The sequence below is a fragment of the Anabrus simplex genome, chromosome 1, assembly GCF_040414725.1.
Source record: "Anabrus simplex isolate iqAnaSimp1 chromosome 1, ASM4041472v1, whole genome shotgun sequence".
Lineage (NCBI taxonomy): Eukaryota > Metazoa > Arthropoda > Insecta > Orthoptera > Tettigoniidae > Anabrus > Anabrus simplex.
Window position 1 is genome coordinate 980,478,144 of NC_090265.1, and position 18,483 is coordinate 980,496,626.

The 18,483-nt window shown below is 36.9% G+C and overlaps 1 protein-coding gene across 1 annotated transcript in view; it reads right to left on the minus strand.

Annotated features, from left to right (window-relative positions):
• The window catches only part of LOC136857683 (potassium voltage-gated channel subfamily KQT member 1), a 266,956-nt gene that overhangs the window by 82,571 nt on the left and 165,902 nt on the right, over nt 1–18,483 (minus strand). The gene's annotated exons all lie outside the window — the stretch shown is intronic.

Consider the following 18,483-nt stretch of genomic DNA (forward strand, 5'->3'; position numbering starts at 1 on the left):
GTACTGATATTGGGAGAAAATTAAATGAAGGTACTGGAACAAGTTAATGTGTGGAGTCAGGTGATAGAAGAGTTTGGAATGAGAATAAGAGTAAGGAAGAGGAAAACAGTAGGGATGACAAAAGTTAGTGAGTGAGTGAATGAATGAGGGAGGGAGTGAGTGAGTGAGTGAGTGAGTGAGTGAGTGCTGCCACACTACACATGTAAGTCTTCTCCCAATATTTGAATATCACACTGTATTCAGTTTAATTTTCAGTTTTCAACAAATACACTTTAACTTTGATCTCTTCTTATTTTAGAAATAAGAAGAACATCACACAACCTGGCAGACCCACACAAAGCTAAAGTCACAATGTGAGTTTTGAATATGCACTATTTTTATTTCTGGCCAACATTATCACAAGGCGAGGTCGCTCCGTTAGTCATCTTTAAGCTTGTTAAAAGGGGCAGGACAAACAATCAATAGAATCTATAGTAATATAAGACATTGACAGCCTTAACACAGGTACTTCATTTTGTGTAAAAGTTTTTTTTTTACATATATTTATCATAGCTGGCCTATGATTGTAATGATATAAGAATTTATTGCTATGTGCCCAATACATTCACAATCTTCTGATTTTCCAACACACCATATTGGTACTGCATTACACAAACTTTTAAGTGTGTTTTTCAAACATTAATTTCAAGAATGGACACATTAACATTCTGAAAATAGCATCATCAAGAGGAATATACACTGGCAGAAAAAAATATCCAGATACCAAAAAAGGGTTGTGGTAGATTAACAAACATTGGTAGGTGTGTTTATACATTGAAAGATGATGTTGATTCAAATTTTCCACAAATCATATTAGCATGGTGCTAGTAGCAGTCCCCTGACATTGCACATCAGGTTTGCTGTTTAAATATGGGCTATACTGTGCGAGAGTGTTAGTTGCCTGTGAGATTGGACAGAGTGACTGTGAGTGGGTCAAGAACGCCTTTACGATTACGAAGAGGCCAGTATCAACAGCTCACTGTGTTTGAACAAGGCCTTATAACAGGGCTTCGTGAAGGTGGATTTTCCATCTGCGCTATTGCAGAACAACTTGGGAGGAATGTCTCCACTGTGCATGCGTGCTGGCAGCAGTTGTTAGGAGAAGGTACGCTCTCAAGAAGACCGGGCTCCAGACGTCCCCGTGGCACCACCGAGATGGAGGGTGCTATATTCGGCGTATGGCTGTGGCGCAGTGGACTGCGTCTGCAGGAGCAGTTCGAGCAGCAGTTAGCACCACAGTGATGCAGCGAACTCTTTGAAATCGGTTACTTGAAGGACAGCTCTTAGCCAGACGCCCTGCAGCGTGCATTCCACATACCCCAAACCACCACCGTCTGCGACTTCACTGGCGTCAAGCAAGAGCTCATTGGATGACAGATCCATGTGTAGATCCATCTGGTGATTTGACCTTTTTTCTTTCTTTTTTGCTATTGGCTTTACGTCGCACCAACACAGATAGGTCTTATGACGACGATATTGATCTGTTGTGCTGCCATTCATGAACAACATTCCTGGGGGTGTTTTCCAAGAGGATAATGCACGCCACCCTGCCGCTGTTATAACACAACGTGCTCTACATAGCATCAACATGTTGCCTTGGCCTGCTCAATCCCCCAATCTGTCCCCAATTGAGCACGTATGGGACATTATTGCTCGAAAACTCCAGCATCATCCACAACCAGCATTAACCATCCCTGTATTGACCGACCAAGTGCAATAGGCATGGAACTCCACCACACATGCTGACATCCAGCACCTGTACAATACAATGCATTCATGTTTGCATGCCTGCATTCAACAGTCAGGTGATTGCACCAGTTATTAATGGACCAGCATGACACATTTGCAATGTGTAGTCTTTTACCTTTAATCAATTAAATATGTTACCTCAACAAATATATTGCCATAATTTCTGTATTCTACATTCCTTATTTCATGGTGTTTGGATATATTTTTCCCGCCAGTCTGTTTTAGCGCTAAGTTATAGATATGTAACAACACAAGTTGAATAATTGTAATGTTTGTCTTGGATACTAGAAAGTAAGGATGTTTTGTAGGTGTTTTTGATATCACTGAGAATAGTATAATTTTCCCAAAACATGTGTGAATAATGTAGATTGACTATATTTTAGTGAAAACAATAAATATTGACAGGGTTTACCCATCAAGAATCCTTTGTTTTAACTGATCACCGGCACATCATCGTCGATGCAATACACATCCAACAGGCTCAGAGTACAAGCAAAATTCTTCAGGCTCATCAATCTAATTTTGTTCATTTTATGGGATGTCAAATATGATTTCTGCCGAACAAAAGGTGAATGGACAGCTTCAATTTTGGCTTTGGCTGGATATTTTGTCCTCCACCAGTCACTTGCGAATATATAAAAGACACAATTCATTATCCACCATCAGTTGTATCTTCTTCACTTCATTGTGAATTTGCGCAAACAGGATCATCGTCTGCATAAAAATAGGCTCAGAAAGTAAACCAAACAAAAACTCTGTCAATATCAGCGATAAATCAATTTCCTTCATTTTGTCTGGTATACCTCTTCTACCTTCGGATTCACCTTTGAGACACATTAGCAAAATGTGGTGTCCCTTACAAGAAGCCTATCCTGCTCCACATCACCTCACATTGTGACCAACTCTCATGCAACCAAAACACCATTCCCTTGTAGCCAATATGTCTCTCTTTTCCCTAAACATCTTGTTCTTAGTCTCTTAACACACAATAGAATTATGCTATCCATCGCAAAATGCACAGGTCTCATTCAGGCTCACATTTGGCAGGTCTACTGCAGTAGGGCACTGTTCTAACTTGTGGTGAGAATACCCACAATTACTTGTACCTTTATCTCTGGTTGACATTCCTTCAAGTGACTGACTCGATCTGTACCCTTTCTTCTGTTTCTACCTCTCATCTTAAAAATTATATCAGATTTTCCATTTTCATTTGTAAGGAGGCACTGTGGCCTGAATTAGTCCACTGCCACACTGAGTACCTGCAATGGCAAGCAAGACTCCACTAATAGAAACAGAATAGCGGCATTCTCAGACATAATTCCCAGACTTTCCAAGGATCTCACTCGACTGGGTATCAGTTTTATCATAGAGGTTGCTAAGCTTCATTTCTCTACCCTGAATCAACTTAAGCAGTTCCCTAGTATAATATTTGCAAAGCAAATCTTTCCAACCTAAGATAGTTTTGAGCGCCTCGACAGCTTTATGATAATTATATACTGAGTGGGTTGGGGAAACTATCAACCATAGCTTGAGCCCTAGACATGGGAAGTGTTGACTGAATCAAAAACTTTTTTTCCTTAGAAAATCAGAGTCACAATCGATGCCTGAAAACTGAGCCAAAACACTATACACTTAGACATATCACTGTTCACTGATTCAAGTTTAGGAGAGAGTATCAATCTCTGTTTTTCAGACAATGAAGGTGCAGATAACCCCATATTTTCACTCTCCAATCTTGTTCTCACAATTTCTTCTTTGTCAACTTTGGCATCTACCTCTTCACTTGATTCTGCCTGATAGAGTTCATTCAAAATTTCTTCATCTCCCTCTTTCATTTTGAAAAAACTACTCTCGGCTACAGTGAACCTTGCCAAAACTTCTTCTATCGTGAACCCCTTTTCTGCTAACAAACTACAAGCTCAAGCATGGGCTTGGCTGAAAGCTGATCTCAAACCTGCTCTTTTCCCTACAACTGCAATAATTGGCTTATCCATCTTCAAAATGAAGAAAAATAAGTATTAACATCGTCAATGCCGAAAACTGCTTAGTACCTCTTTGTCATCCAGCAGTCCTGTCACGGTCACCAGATGTCCAGAATGTTGAAATGTTTTCATCCAACATAATCAAAGAGTTGCCATCACTTTTGCTTCTCCTAGAGTAAAAGTTACTACTTAATTATATTACACTCCACCAACAACATTACAATCACTATGATGCCATGACACTGGCCCTCTGGCTACAACTTGGTCATGACAAATAGCTTAGAGAAAAATGTAGTGAAAAAAAAAAACAGAGATGGCAAATATGATATAATGTATAAAGAGGCTTTGGAACTAGGATTTTTTTTAAAAAGTGGCAATATTAACCATGAGATAGAAACAATGGATGGCAGAACAGTAACTGAACAACAGGAAGTTCTAAAATGATGGAGAGATTATGTACATCTAGTATGTAAGCCTGCCTTCGACAGTCGAAATTACCATCTATAAAGTAATTGGAAATTTTAAATGGACTATTAATATATCTTAAGAATAAAAGTTACACTTTCCAGGTTTTTACAGCATTTGAATGGAATTAAAATAGGTATTATAGTAATTGGATAGAAACTATATTGAGTGCAGTTGTAGCTCGAAGTTGTACTTTGACATCTATGGATATGTGTACTCTTGAGAAACCTACAGCCAACTGTTCAAAACACTGGAGTGGAGAGATTTATCCCAACTTTAAAGTTTGTCCTGGTGACTTATTCATTGTGATAGAAAAAGCTAAATTTAGAGGAAATTACCTCCATTTAAGAACTAATGGTATACCCAGATTCACAGGTGCTAAATCTGTTCTTGGAATAAAACACTTTCTTCCTGAAGCAGAGTCCATCTGAATTTCTGCATGAAGGATATTTTTGCCTAGCTTCCATAGATTCAGTCTTGTTTTATTGCACAAACCAGCTTTATTAACTTCATTAATATCATTGCACAATATGGAGTCAATGCTAATGTACATTATTTGGTCACCTATCAAACTATTCAGAATCTATTGGTTGATGATGTTAACTTGTTCATTTCTTGCGCAAAAAGATTGCTAGTTTGGAAAACATTGTACTCTGACTTGGATGAAATGAAGTACCAAGTGAATTTCGTACAATATTTTTTGAAATAATGCTTTGTTGAATCTCAATAGTGCCATTTGGCCTACTTCTCCATTTTCGAGTTTTAGAATCCATTCAGTGAAGTTAATTCTTAACTTTTGGCCATAAAGTACAATATTTAAAACTTGACTGCATAACACCTGTTCTATAACAGTCTGGAATTACTGCCAGGCACTGTGCGAAGCCTGCAGCAAGCAAGATCATGTTCCTAGCAAAAGGTGATTTGTTGTTCATTATAAGTAGCTGGCCTTCAACTGAAAGAGTGTAAAGGGGAGCCATGGTTACATCATCCCATTTGATTAACTCAGCCTGTCTCATTTACTCCACATATTCTGACATTCATATGTTAGACGTAGAGGCCTGCAAATTTACAGTCATTTCTTTGTCTTCACTGTGACTTAACTTTATTTAATTCTTCTTTCTCCAAATGCATCGTTTTCACTTCAATTGTTTGTTGTACCTGCACATTTCATCTTTGCCAATTTTGCCTTTATTTACTCTATTCATCTTCCATGTCGAGTTTTAATATGTTAGATGATTGGCTCATTTAAACAAAATTAATTTAATACATGAAATTCATACAGCCTTTGATGATCAAAACTGGAAATGAATGACGTGATAGTTGGAAGGGAGAGGTTGAAGCCCGGTGCTGGCGCATAGCTTACTCCTGTCGAATAGCACTAAAGGGTCTGCTCAAGGGTTTACGTCCTCATCCGATGGATGAATCACCATCCACAGTGTCATATGCCCTCAATCCATATGTGCACTTTGTAGAGGTTTGAGATTTAATCCAGGATTTTGGCATGCATTCTAGTGATTAGAAATTGTATACCACCACCTCCTCTACCCTGCCGGCCAACATTCTGATGGTAAAAATATTTCCGACAAACGGAACTCGAACCACCTAACCATGGTGTGAGACCATATAAACTTCACGCTTTAATGCCCACAAATATCAGATGGCTTATTCTAACCCTATGCTTATTGTAGAGATAATGTATTTTCATACTCCATATTGGAAAAAAATTCTTCATTAATTTCATTGAAAGATAGTGTTTTTCACTAAACAGATCAAGTATGATGGTCATCATTGCACTGTTCTTGTAACCCATACCTGGTACTAATTTTCTCAATATACATATCTGTGGAAGGCAACAGAAGTCAACATGTACGTAGTTCGAACTCATGTCAATAGATATAGCTGCGTATTACATCATCATGGCGAATGTGAGACAATAACTTCGCTGATAATAATAATAATAATAATAATAATAATAATAATAATAATAATAATAATAATAATAATAATAATAATAATAATAATAATAATAATAATAATAATAATAATAATAATAATAATAATAATAATAATAATAATAATAATAATAATAATAATAATAATAATAATAATAATAATAATAATAATAATAATAATAATAATAATAATAATAATAATAATAATAATAATAATAATAATAATAATAATAATAATAATAATAATAATAATAATAATAATAATAATAATAATAATAATAATAATAATAATAATAATAATAATAATAATAATAATAATAATAATAATAATAATAATAATAATAATAATAATAATAATAATAATAATAATAATAATAATAATAATAATAATAATAATAATAATAATAATAATAATAATAATAATAATAATAATAATAATAATAATAATAATAATAATAATAATAATAATAATAATAATAATAATAATAATAATAATAATAATAATAATAATAATAATAATAATAATAATAATAATAATAATAATAATAATAATAATAATAATAATAATAATAATAATAATAATAATAATAATAATAATAATAATAATAATAATAATAATAATAATAATGGCATGTGGCCTCTGGAGAGGCCTGGTGTAGGTATTTTGATTTGATGCTGTATCAGCGACCTGCGTGTCTGTGAGGATGGGATCCTGTACAAGATGAAATATAATGCTGAAAAACTCACAAACATCCAGATCCCAAGCCATAGAAACTTACTAATGCAAGTTAAAATCACCATCCCAACTGGGAATTGAACCTGGGACTCCTTGAATAAAAGGCCAGCATGCTAACTTTTTAGCCATAGAAATGTATCTTTCTTTTAAAAAGTACAAAAGTCATGATCATGAGAGATTCATTGTCTTTTTCTTGTAAAGAAAACATAACAAACTATAACTGGTACCAATTTCACCTGTTGAAACAATCTAGTTTTTTTCAATATCACTGTGAATAACAGAATAGGGATTTTATATATATAGTTGTTTGTGTGATAGAGAACAAACCTGGTAAAGAAGAACTAGCATTAGAAAAAGAAGGAATGGTGGAAGAAGAAATATTGTGTACAGTATACTGAAAAGTGAGGTAGAGAAATCCATAAAGGAGTTAAAAATGAGAAAGCAATGGGAAGAGATGGAGTAAAAATTGAATCAATCAAGACCTTAATAGGGGATGGAAAAGAAAAACTGATACCTGTTAAAAAGAATGCAAAGAAATATGAAGAGCACAGAACAAGAAGTTTGATATCCCATGCAGCTAAAATAATACCAAGAACTATCAAGAGAAGATGACCTTAATAGGGGATGGAAAAGAAAAACTGATACCTGTTAAAAAGAATGTAAAGAAATATGAAGAGCACAGAACAAGAAGTTTGATATCCCATGCAGCTAAAATAATACCAAGAACTATCAAGAGAAGATTGAATGGGAAACTGAGTGTATTAGAGAAGAGCAATATGCTTTTAGAAAAGGAACAGGAATGAGGGATGCTCTTGGACTAGTGAGAGTTATAGGAGAAAGCTACATTCAGAAGAAAAGGAGAGTGAATGCAGTATTCATAGATTCAGAGAAGGCATTTCATTGTCTGAAATGGAAAATATTGATGCTTATGAAGTTTGGAAAGAGAGAAGATTAATCAAAGACTTATATTTAAACCAGAATGAATGAGAGAAAACTGGAGAGAAAATGATAGAAGAGAATGGACTTGGATGGAGGAGGGGGACAGGGTTGCTGCCTGTTGCCCACTCTCTTCAATATTTATTAAGAGGAAATCATTAAAGAATGTTTAGATGGAAGAAAAGGAGTATACCTAAGAGGAAAAAAGATAGAGTGCACATGATTTGCAGATGACATAGTAATTTTTTTTTGTTTTTATTTTTTTTGCTAGGGGCTTTACGCCACACCGACACAGATAGGTCTTATGGCGACGATGGGATAGGAAAGGCCTAGGAGTTGGAAGGAAGCGGCCGTGGACTTAATTAAGGTACAGCCCCAGCATTTGCCTGGCGTGAACATGGGAAACCACGGAAAACCATCTTCAGGGCTGCCGATAGTGGGATTCGAACCTACTATCTCCCGGATGCAAGCTCACAGCCGCGCGCCTCTACGCGCTCGGCCAACTCGCCCGGTGCATAGTAATTCTAGCGGAAAGTAAGATGTTGAAGGATCTTAACAACTTATGTGTAAAATATAGAATGAAAATAAACAAAATGAAGAAAACACAAAATGTATGCTCATAGGAGGAAAACAGAAAAACATTACTACCGTATAACATTGGAAGATGAGTAAATCCACAAACTGGACAGTTTTAAGTATGATACCTAGGAAACTACGTTACCAAAGATACCATATAATCCCGAATACTACATGCACTTTTTAAAAAAATATCACTTCTAAAAATTGGGTGCGGGTCTTTTTCAAGCCTTTCATTTTGTGGCGTGATACTTCACGTGTCTTAGGGAATGTTATGTATTTTAGTGTATTTTAGTTTTAAGGGTTGGTACTGAATTCAACCACGTCTTCCGACAGTGTTTGTTTGAAAATATCAAGTGAACATGTGTGTACCGTATTGTTTTGTCTTATGTATTTCATGTGATAATAGAGATTTGTTCTATAATATAAATGTGTGTAAAACTTTTCTAGAACTCAGCTGTTGTTTATAAGCTCAGTAAAATTATTTCTCAGTACAGAACAACCTGAAATCAAACATCGGCACTCTCGTAGTCGCTGTGACTTGGGGACCAATCTTCTCGGCGAGTGCTCCCCCCAACCCCAAACACACTTTTCTTTTACCGTAAGTGCTCGGCGGCAGTCAGTCTACAGTCTCACGTTCTTAGAGAGGCACGTGTAAACATGAATTCAACAAAGTGTTTGTGGTCTTTTACTGTAAGTGAAAAACTGAAAGTTATAAAGGAAGCTGAAATGATCAGAAATCGTGCCACCGGTAGGAAATACGATATAAATGAATATTGTATATGAGCTTGGAGAAAGAAGAAAGATTTTCTTTTAAACAGTAGTGAGATTGTATCATATCATATCATATCATATCATATCATATCATATCATATCATATCATATCATATCATATCATATCATATCATATCATATCATATCATATCATGGCCAGGCAGACATCAATTTTTGGTAATGAGACAAAGTCTCTCATAGTGCATTGGCACTGCCGGTGGCTCCAAGTAGCCTACGCAGTGGCCTCCATGGTATGCACTAGCCATGCGTTTTGGTGGGTGTGCTATTTACCAACTGATGAGCCCAACTTAGCACACTGGGGTGAAACGCTGGCAACCAGGAATGAGTTGGCTGGAAAATTTATAATGTCCAATAACGGACCATTTATATTGGTATTTTAAATTTACTCATTTAGGACAAATATTTCAGGTTCCCTATGGGAATCAACATCTGTATCATGGGAAAGTGATAGTCAAAGTGATAGTGAAAGCTCCAAAGGTGGTACTTCTGATGATGAATGAAATGTTGACTATTATTCTGTGATTGATAACCTTTTTTGTGTGTGTTTAAAATAATTTATTGGGTTTTCAAGGACACTTAAAAACTGTCTGAAATTATTTTAATTCATGAAACATACATAGTGAAATGATATTATTGTTCTGAATCAAATATTGTAAATAAAATTGAGTGAAACTAAAAAAAAAAAAAAAAAAAGTCTTATTCAGGGGTGGGTGGTACTTGATGTGTACAGATCTGAAAAATGAGACTAGCAAAGTGTTATGATTGGAGTATTCTAATGTATGGAGCAGAAATTTAGGAAAGAGGATGAAAGAACAGTATCTTTTGAAATGTGAATTTGGGGAAAGATGGAGGGTATGAGTTGGAAAGATAGAGTGTGAGAAATGAAGAGGTACTAAGAAGAGCAAATGAAGAAAGAGAGATGCTACAAAAGATCCAAAGATGAAAGACGATCTGGCTTTGGCACTGTATAATGTATATAACTGTACGACATGCAATGCAATGGATGGTTCACAGAAAAAGAGCGAGAGGAAGGAAAGAGTTCCAGGTGGTAGACAACATTAACGTGGGAAGAAGATATGACCTCATGAAAAGATTTCCTGAAGATGGGGAAACATACAGACCATAAGAAGACCTGCCAACCAGCAGAACACTGAACTACCACTAACTTCCTACTTGACTCCACCATTCAGCTTAAACGTATCTGACTGAAGGAAAATATCAAACAAAGAGAATGAATAAAGGAACATTGTTTTGTTCTTACTGTCAATAAAGATTCACTGTTAACTTTTGTTGCACTTAAGGACTTCCACAGTACTTAAATGTTTTAAAATAATTTACCATAACAGGATAAAACCCTCTCTAAGAGATATAAAGGACTCTGAACTGTTTACACTCTGTGAAAATGAATATTTTGCTTTATCAACGAAAACAGCTATTACAGATTATTCAACATATTTTCATTTACAAATACACAGTACGTATATCCACAAATAATAGCTAGAAATACAAAATAAAATATTAATATATTAACAGAAATGACATATTTTGAAGCAATTACTCATACATGCAGTCATTCATTCTAGAGGGATTGCTACCCTTTTTTCTTGAAATAATACCTTATTGTCTTTCTTTGATATATGGATTCTGGTACTCCTTTTCGCAACATCCAGCAACAGTCAGCAAATATATTCACATTCACGGCTGATTTACCATATTGGCTAGAGGGGGAATTGTTCCAGGGCCTCCACCAAAGTGAAGCAGTTAGGGACCTCCACCAAAAATTCCTGTAAGTCATCCAACTTTGCAAAGAAGAATTAAATAATTCTTTTTTTTTTTTTTTTTTAAGTGAAGAAAACCCAGTAATACTTTTGTTGCTAGTATGTCACATTTTATGGCACATTGCACAACCAGTTCAGTAGAGGTGAAGTACAGGGTGTCATGGAGGCTGTATCAAGCATGTCTATGAATGACCCAAATAACTCTTTTGTAAAATGTGGCATTGTAAAACTTAACGTTCTTGTCTTTCGTGAAACAAAGCTTCTCCAATGGAGAAGAATGAAGATGAATATACACGGTACTGTATTCCCAAACATGTGGAAAGTAACAGGGAAGTGGATAGTACACCCCAAAATAACACAATAAATCGCTATGGACATATGTCCTACAGTTGATCATTTATGAGATATAGACTTTCAAACTTTGTACATTGGTAATAGCCTTACCTGACAAATCCCACATTGAGTGGCTGTCACAATGTTGGTGAGCCAATAAGGATACTGCATTCTAATACAAGAAGTGCTCAAAATATCCACCAAGTGCCTGAATACACACCTGAACATGCTGTCTCATTGATAGTCAGATACGTTCAAACACCCCAGGCATTGCATGTATTCAATGGAAACCTTATTCCTCATGCTGGCAAAGTACTGTAATGTCCACATCTGACTTCAAATTTAATCCTAAATATGAACTCTTCCCCATTCTAGCTAATAATTAAAACAGGCTTAACCTGTAAACAATCGACCATAGGTTATATGATCATAGGGACTTTCTGTAGTTATTTTGGGGTGTACTATCCATCCCCTGATTAGTTTCCACATGTTTGGGATCAACTTGTATGGCTTGAGAGGTATACAGAGCTATGTACCTCAAGACTTGATATTTGTTTGTTATGTATAGCTGATGATCTGAAAAGCAAAACCAAGCCTCTAAAATTTTAAATTTATTGGCAATGCAAATCCTCTAGGTACTTCATCTACTATGATTCCACCAAAGTGTGCAAGGTAAGGAACAAAGCCTGGGTTGAACTGAGGCATACGAATATGTTAGCTGACAAGGCTTATCACACCACTACAGTAGGAAGTAGGAATACTATTTAAATTGTGACAATAAAGGCTGAGAGTGTGTGAGGCTGCTGTATGCTGCAATGCTGGCAAGAGGCAATGATTTCAGTGCAGCTTCAACAGTGTGTGCGAGACCAGCAGCAAGCAAAATATACTGCTGGCAAATTGTTAAGGCTCGTGATAATGTGCTGGAAGCTGATAAATTTTCTTTAAGTGGGGAGTGAATTTGTATTATCTTCCCTTTCATCACATTTTCTTTGGACTTCTACAGGCCTAGTCATATTTATAATGCATAGTTCATACACTATGCACATTGAGAGGCATTGCATTGTAAATTATGACATTATTATGCAAAATAGAACCATTCAACTTCTTAGTGTAATAAAGGTACAAGTATCAATTCAATTGCTTTTTTTTTTCTTTCTAATTTCAATACAGTAACAATTATTTTATATTTTGTGCCATTTGGTGATGGCCCTGTACCGGTAGTGTGTTGTTCTGGTTCGTTTCCAAACCCTCTTTACCTGGTACATTTTTAACTAGCTCACACTACGTGGGTTAAGTGTTTCCCGATTTACTCGTCAGGTGGCAGCTCTCTGCCCTTTGTCAGTGAAGGTCAAGCTTCCTACTGGAAGAATAGCATTTTGCTATCCTTTGCCTGAGTTTTTATTTTTATGACGAGGAATATCAACATGGATCCCATGCAGAATGAATCAGCCTTTGTGATGTATCAGAATGTTTCTAAAAGATTCACGTGAAAGCAAATGACCCTTTGATCTTTCTAACCGATTACCGGGCGAGTTGGCCGTGCGCGTAGAGGCGCGCGGCTGTGAGCTTGCATCCGGGAGATAGTAGGTTCGAATCCCACTATCGGCAGCCCTGAAGATGGTTTTCCGTGGTTTCCCCATTTTCACACCAGGCAAATGCTGGGGCTGTACCTTAATTAAGGCCACGGCCGCTTCCTTCCAACTCCTAGGCCTTTCCTATCCCATCGTCGCCATAAGACCTATCTGTGTTGGTGCGACGTAAAGCCCCTAGCAAAAAATTTCTAACCGATTGTTTTATATCTCCAGGTATGTGTACTCCTTGTTTAATATTTGTTTCACTTGTCTTATATTTTTGGTACGTACTGTTTCCACCGTTGTTTGAATGGGATGGATGTATGTGATGCCTCGATGGTATTATTCCTATTAATGATATGGGCCTGCACCTTCTCTAGTACATTTTGCCTGTGTTGAATTGACTGTGCAAAATAACTCGCGATCCGGGTCGGAGCCCGTGATGGGCTGGATCTGTACGAATCGCGATATGCTGGCAACATATGCATGGTTTATTATATGGCCCGATGGATATGCTTATTGTCTTGCTTGTGGCCTGTGAAATGTTGGCATTTGATGTGTCTGCACCAGTTATCCCGTGACTCTGGGAGGTCACTATGTTGGTTGTGCCGTGCCCTTAACCGACTGGCGATATTGCTACCATGTATATCTTATCGTGTCGGAGTGAAAGGTCGCGCGAATGTTGTGATTGAATGAATGGGGGACAACAGACGTCGCATTTATGTTTGTGTATTACTGAATGTTTACTTTTCATTTCATTTGATCCCTTTGGGAATTGTCTCCTTTTCTCTATGAGTCTGTACCTGTGTCGATCATTATGTTATCACCTTTTCTTGTATGGTTGACTTTTATTTTGGTCATTATCTGTTGTTTCATTACATGTCTTGCGCATGCTTTTGGCCTTCAGCCCCCTGTTTACCCTATGGGAGCTTAGGTACTTTTTCTCCTTTTTGCTCCTTGATTTTTTTGGGGGGGAGAGGATTGTTGCCATTCTGAATATGTCGAATTTTGTGTAGATGTGTACTGCATGGGCGTTTTTATTTTATTTGATATATGATGCTTACATACATTGACCAAATAAGTTTCGTGCTATGAATTTGAATAAAAATCTGGTGGGAAGCGTGACCTGTGTGAACCTCCTGGTGTAATCAGTTACGGAATGTAGTCGCCCATTTCCCTTGATTGTCAGTGGCAGTTATGCCCATCTGAATTTGCAGGCATGTATAAAACCTTTATTATTCTTCCTCAACCTAGTTAATTTCATGTTAAATATTTTTCCTTCCTTTTTTCTCTTAATGTTTTGTTTGAATAAATTATGAATTTGTGTACTTCTCCTCAGCTTTCATTCACAAGTAGCATCAGTCCTTTGAAGGTTTAATTTAAGGGACCAGTCTCCTGATCAAGGCCTGTTTCTTGCAGCCTTTCTCAATCACGATCCTCAGACTTGAATTGATTTTATTTATTGTGCCTCTGTGGATTGCATACGTGGGACTTTCGCGTGTGTTTGGGGTAGGGGTTCGGCTCAACTTTAAATGAGATTGATATTTTCACATAATAATGCCAACTGCCATAGCTGTGTTGAAACACCGGATCCCGTAAGATCTTCGAAGTTAAGCAACATTGAGCGTGGTCAAGATTTGGATGGGTTGCCACGCACTGTTGGCGGGAGGTAAGGGAATGGAGGACCGGAAAGGACTGGGCACCCTACTGTACATAAACTCCAGCTCAGGCACACCTCTGCAGAGGTTCGGTTCTGCCTTCGGGCAGAATACACCCTTACCTTATCACATAATAATAGTACAAACGCACTGAATAATATTGACACAGTATTGCAAAAACAACAATTACAGAAGAAGAATATACTCAATGAATGTTCCCGTAACTCACAAAGCTTATCATCTACAAAATATTTGTATATTTTCACAGGCTCTTTGTTATCAACAAGTTCTCCTTTGTTTGCAGAAATATAATTTGCTGGAAATCTTTGTCTCCTACATCCCCACACATCCCAATTGCCCTGTAAAGCAGCAGTTTCATCCTCATTCTCTTTCACTACTCTTGCCAGAGCTTGAATCCTGCACTGATCGATGATATTCAAGCAACTCTCTAGAAGAAATGCTTGTGTAATTTTATCGTCACTTTCTGAACTAAGATCACTAAAGTTTTTCTCTTCGCTAAGTTTGAGTATATCACGGATACTATCACTCCGAAGATAACATGATATCTGTTTGTTGCTAGTTGCTTTACGTCGCACCGACACAGATAGGTCTTATGGCGACGATAACACGATATCTATCACAGTGGAACAGTAAAGTCATTTAAAACCTGCTTAACATGGCACCAAAGTAAAATTACAGTTCTGACAATTGGATTCAATTCCACAGCAGTGATCAGCATATGCTCATCAACCCAAACGACAGATACACATTGCAACTATGCATGGAATAATATAACATTAAATGAAGTAAAAAAGGTCCCAAACACAGTTTCCAAGTTTACTTCATTGAGAAAGCTCTCTGTCAATATATCCTATTTATTTTTATTCTAATTAACTTTTTTTTGCTATATGCTTTACGTCGCACTGACACAGATAGGTCTTATGGCGACAATGGGACAGAAAAGGCCTAGGAATGGGAAGGAAGCGGCTGTGGTCTTAAATTAAGGTACAGACCCAGCATTTTCCTGGTGTGAAAATGGGAAAACCACGGAAAACCATCTTTAGGGCTGCCGACAGTGGAGTTCGAACCCGCTATCTCCCGGATGCGAGATCACATCTGCGTGCCCCTAACGGCATGACCAACTCGCCTGGTATCCTATTTATTAAAGCCTAGTGTGATGTAAGAGGAATTATGAGTATTGACAGCAGTTCAGAGAACAGATAGTGAAAGTTCAAAGTTCCTATTTACTTAGAAGAGGAGGGAAAAGGACCGAGCAAGTGGCTGCACAGTTTGGGTCCAGTAGCTATCAGCTTGCATTCAGGAGATAGTGGGTTCAAACCCCACTGTTGACAGCCCTGAAGATGGTTTTTCATGGTTTCCCGATTTCACACTAGGCAAATGCTGGGACTGTACCTTAATTAATGTCATGGCCGCTTCCTTCCCATACCTAGCCCTATCCTCTCCCATAAGACCTATCTGTGTCAGTGCGATGTAAAGCAAATTGTAAAAAAAATAAGAGGAGAAAAAAAAAAGTACAAAACTGCTGAACATTGTGAGCTGCATCACTCACCATAAAAACAGTACAATATTGCAGCTCATGCTGCAAGCCTTGCTCTACAGCTAACAATAGAAAAAGTGCCCAGAATGATCTGGAAATGGAAACTGCAAGAATCTCCTGCTGGCCTATCTAAAGAGTGGAGCCAGCAAATGCCATTCAGTCTTGGGTCAATTGTGAGTGAGTTACAAGACAGTCATGAGTCAAGTGACAAGTTAGGCCCCTTAAAACAACAAGCATCATCAAGCAACAAGTGTGTCAAAGTGGAGCAAGACTGTCTTAATTACGGGAAGTGTAGTGAGCTGTGTAGTGAACTGTGATGTGAACAAGGCTGTGGTGTGAGAAGCCGTGTTGAAGAACAGAAGATCGACGCACCAGAGGGCTGTGTGTTTGGTTACATTCATGAGTACAACCACTGTGTTGAGTGGAAAACTCAAACGTGAGCAAATTTGTAAATAACTGTATAATAAGTGTAGTCAATGTAGTAGTGACTTTAGTTTTAAAGACACTGATTACCCACTACAAAATTATCCACTCAAATCTCTCGTTACCTGATTACGCCATACAGATATGGTCATGGATGGTGAAGTTCTCTGTCAATATATCCTATTTACTAAAACCTAGTACGATGTAAGAGGAAATATGAATATTGTATAAGAAATGCTTCAGGCATTAAACATTCAGATATCAGTGGAAATACATCTCCCTCAGGTAAAAAGATAGTTACAGTCCTGAGCTATTAAAACAAAGGATACCCCAATCTAACATGAATCAACAAGGTCAAAGACTACTATACATGTGCAGTGGACTCTCTGAGTCATTCAAGAGTTGTAACAAGATAAATTATTTTACACAGTGCAGATTTTATTTTTAAGTGTGTATGTAATACTGCCAAATTGAGATCTACTTTAGAATATTGTGCATTAAGATTATTTTTACATTACACAGTCTGTCCATTAAATTTGCAGATGATTTTCAGTAAGATTTCCTAGTGAACATTTTGTAAATTAATAGGCAAACTTTATGAGACCAGTGATATTACTGAAAGTGAATTAAGGTTTTGATGGAAGAAACATTAGATGGTACTGGCTACCATTTGGGAAATTCCCTTACAGTGTTTAGCCATTCAACTAAGAAATTCACTTCTTTTACCTATAAAGCTATTTAAAGTTACTGATAATCAAGTCTTTCAAAATAAATATAATTTGCTTAATTAACTACAAGAAGGCAGGTCCCAATAATCCAATTGCATCTCTGGATCCTCTTCCCTTTCCAATATATATAATAAGTAATTTTGAGGAAGGAAATTATGTTAATATTTCCTTATGTGACGTTAGTACAGAACCAGTTTACGAAAGATGTGACGAATGAAAATTAGGAAATGTTTGTAACAACATTCCTGTATGAAAATATGATATAGTGGTTGTGAAAGTTAAATATTACAGCAGTTCAAATGCGATTTAAAATACAATTTATTATTATTATTATTATTATTATTATTATTATTATTATTATTATTATTATTATTATTATTATTACAGTGGGTGATTCCTATAAAACAGGGCCTCTCAGGGTGCATGCACTGTGCACGGTGCAAAGGACGACTTCGCTTGGTTGACCAGAGTGCAGACCCCCACTCCTCGATTTGGAGTAATAGCGCTGTTCTGTCTTTCCCCACGCCTGTTTCACTCACTCCACCTGTCTCCACTTCCTCACTTGCTCCAAAGCGCTCCAAATCCGAGCTGAGTTGAGCCGAGCTTAGCAGAGTAGCCCAGAGACGAAGTGTTGGTCCGAGCCGAGCGGGACCGATGCACTGTGCACAGGAACTCTGCACCGCTGTTTGCATGCATGAGATTTTCGGCGTTTGAGAGGCCCTGACATAATGTATTTTGTAAATACGTTGTGAACAATGTGCATAATGGAAAGATAGATGCATACCGGTACCTTACCTCCTTTTCTTACATGCCTTCGTTCCATTTCCATTATAAATATAACACAAAGTAATCTCTGCAGGTGCTATGAAAAACCAGAATTATTTACATGACTCATATATATTATGAGAAAATGTTATTATGATGTACCACAAGCACGTTTCAAGAATAAACAATGAAAATTAATAAGGATCTGAATCCTGCATCATTGCTTTTTACCAAATTACAAAGAGGGAATAAGTTTTGCGTTCTTTCATCAGAATTCTACAAATGTTTCCCTGCAATAAATAAGAATTCTTTTATGACAGAGCTGTCAGTATTAGTGTTACTGAAGGGCAACTTCATCCCCTGATCATACAAGGGATTAATGGAAATAAAGTGAATAATACAAACTCACATCTTAAAAGGTCTCAAGCATAATATATCC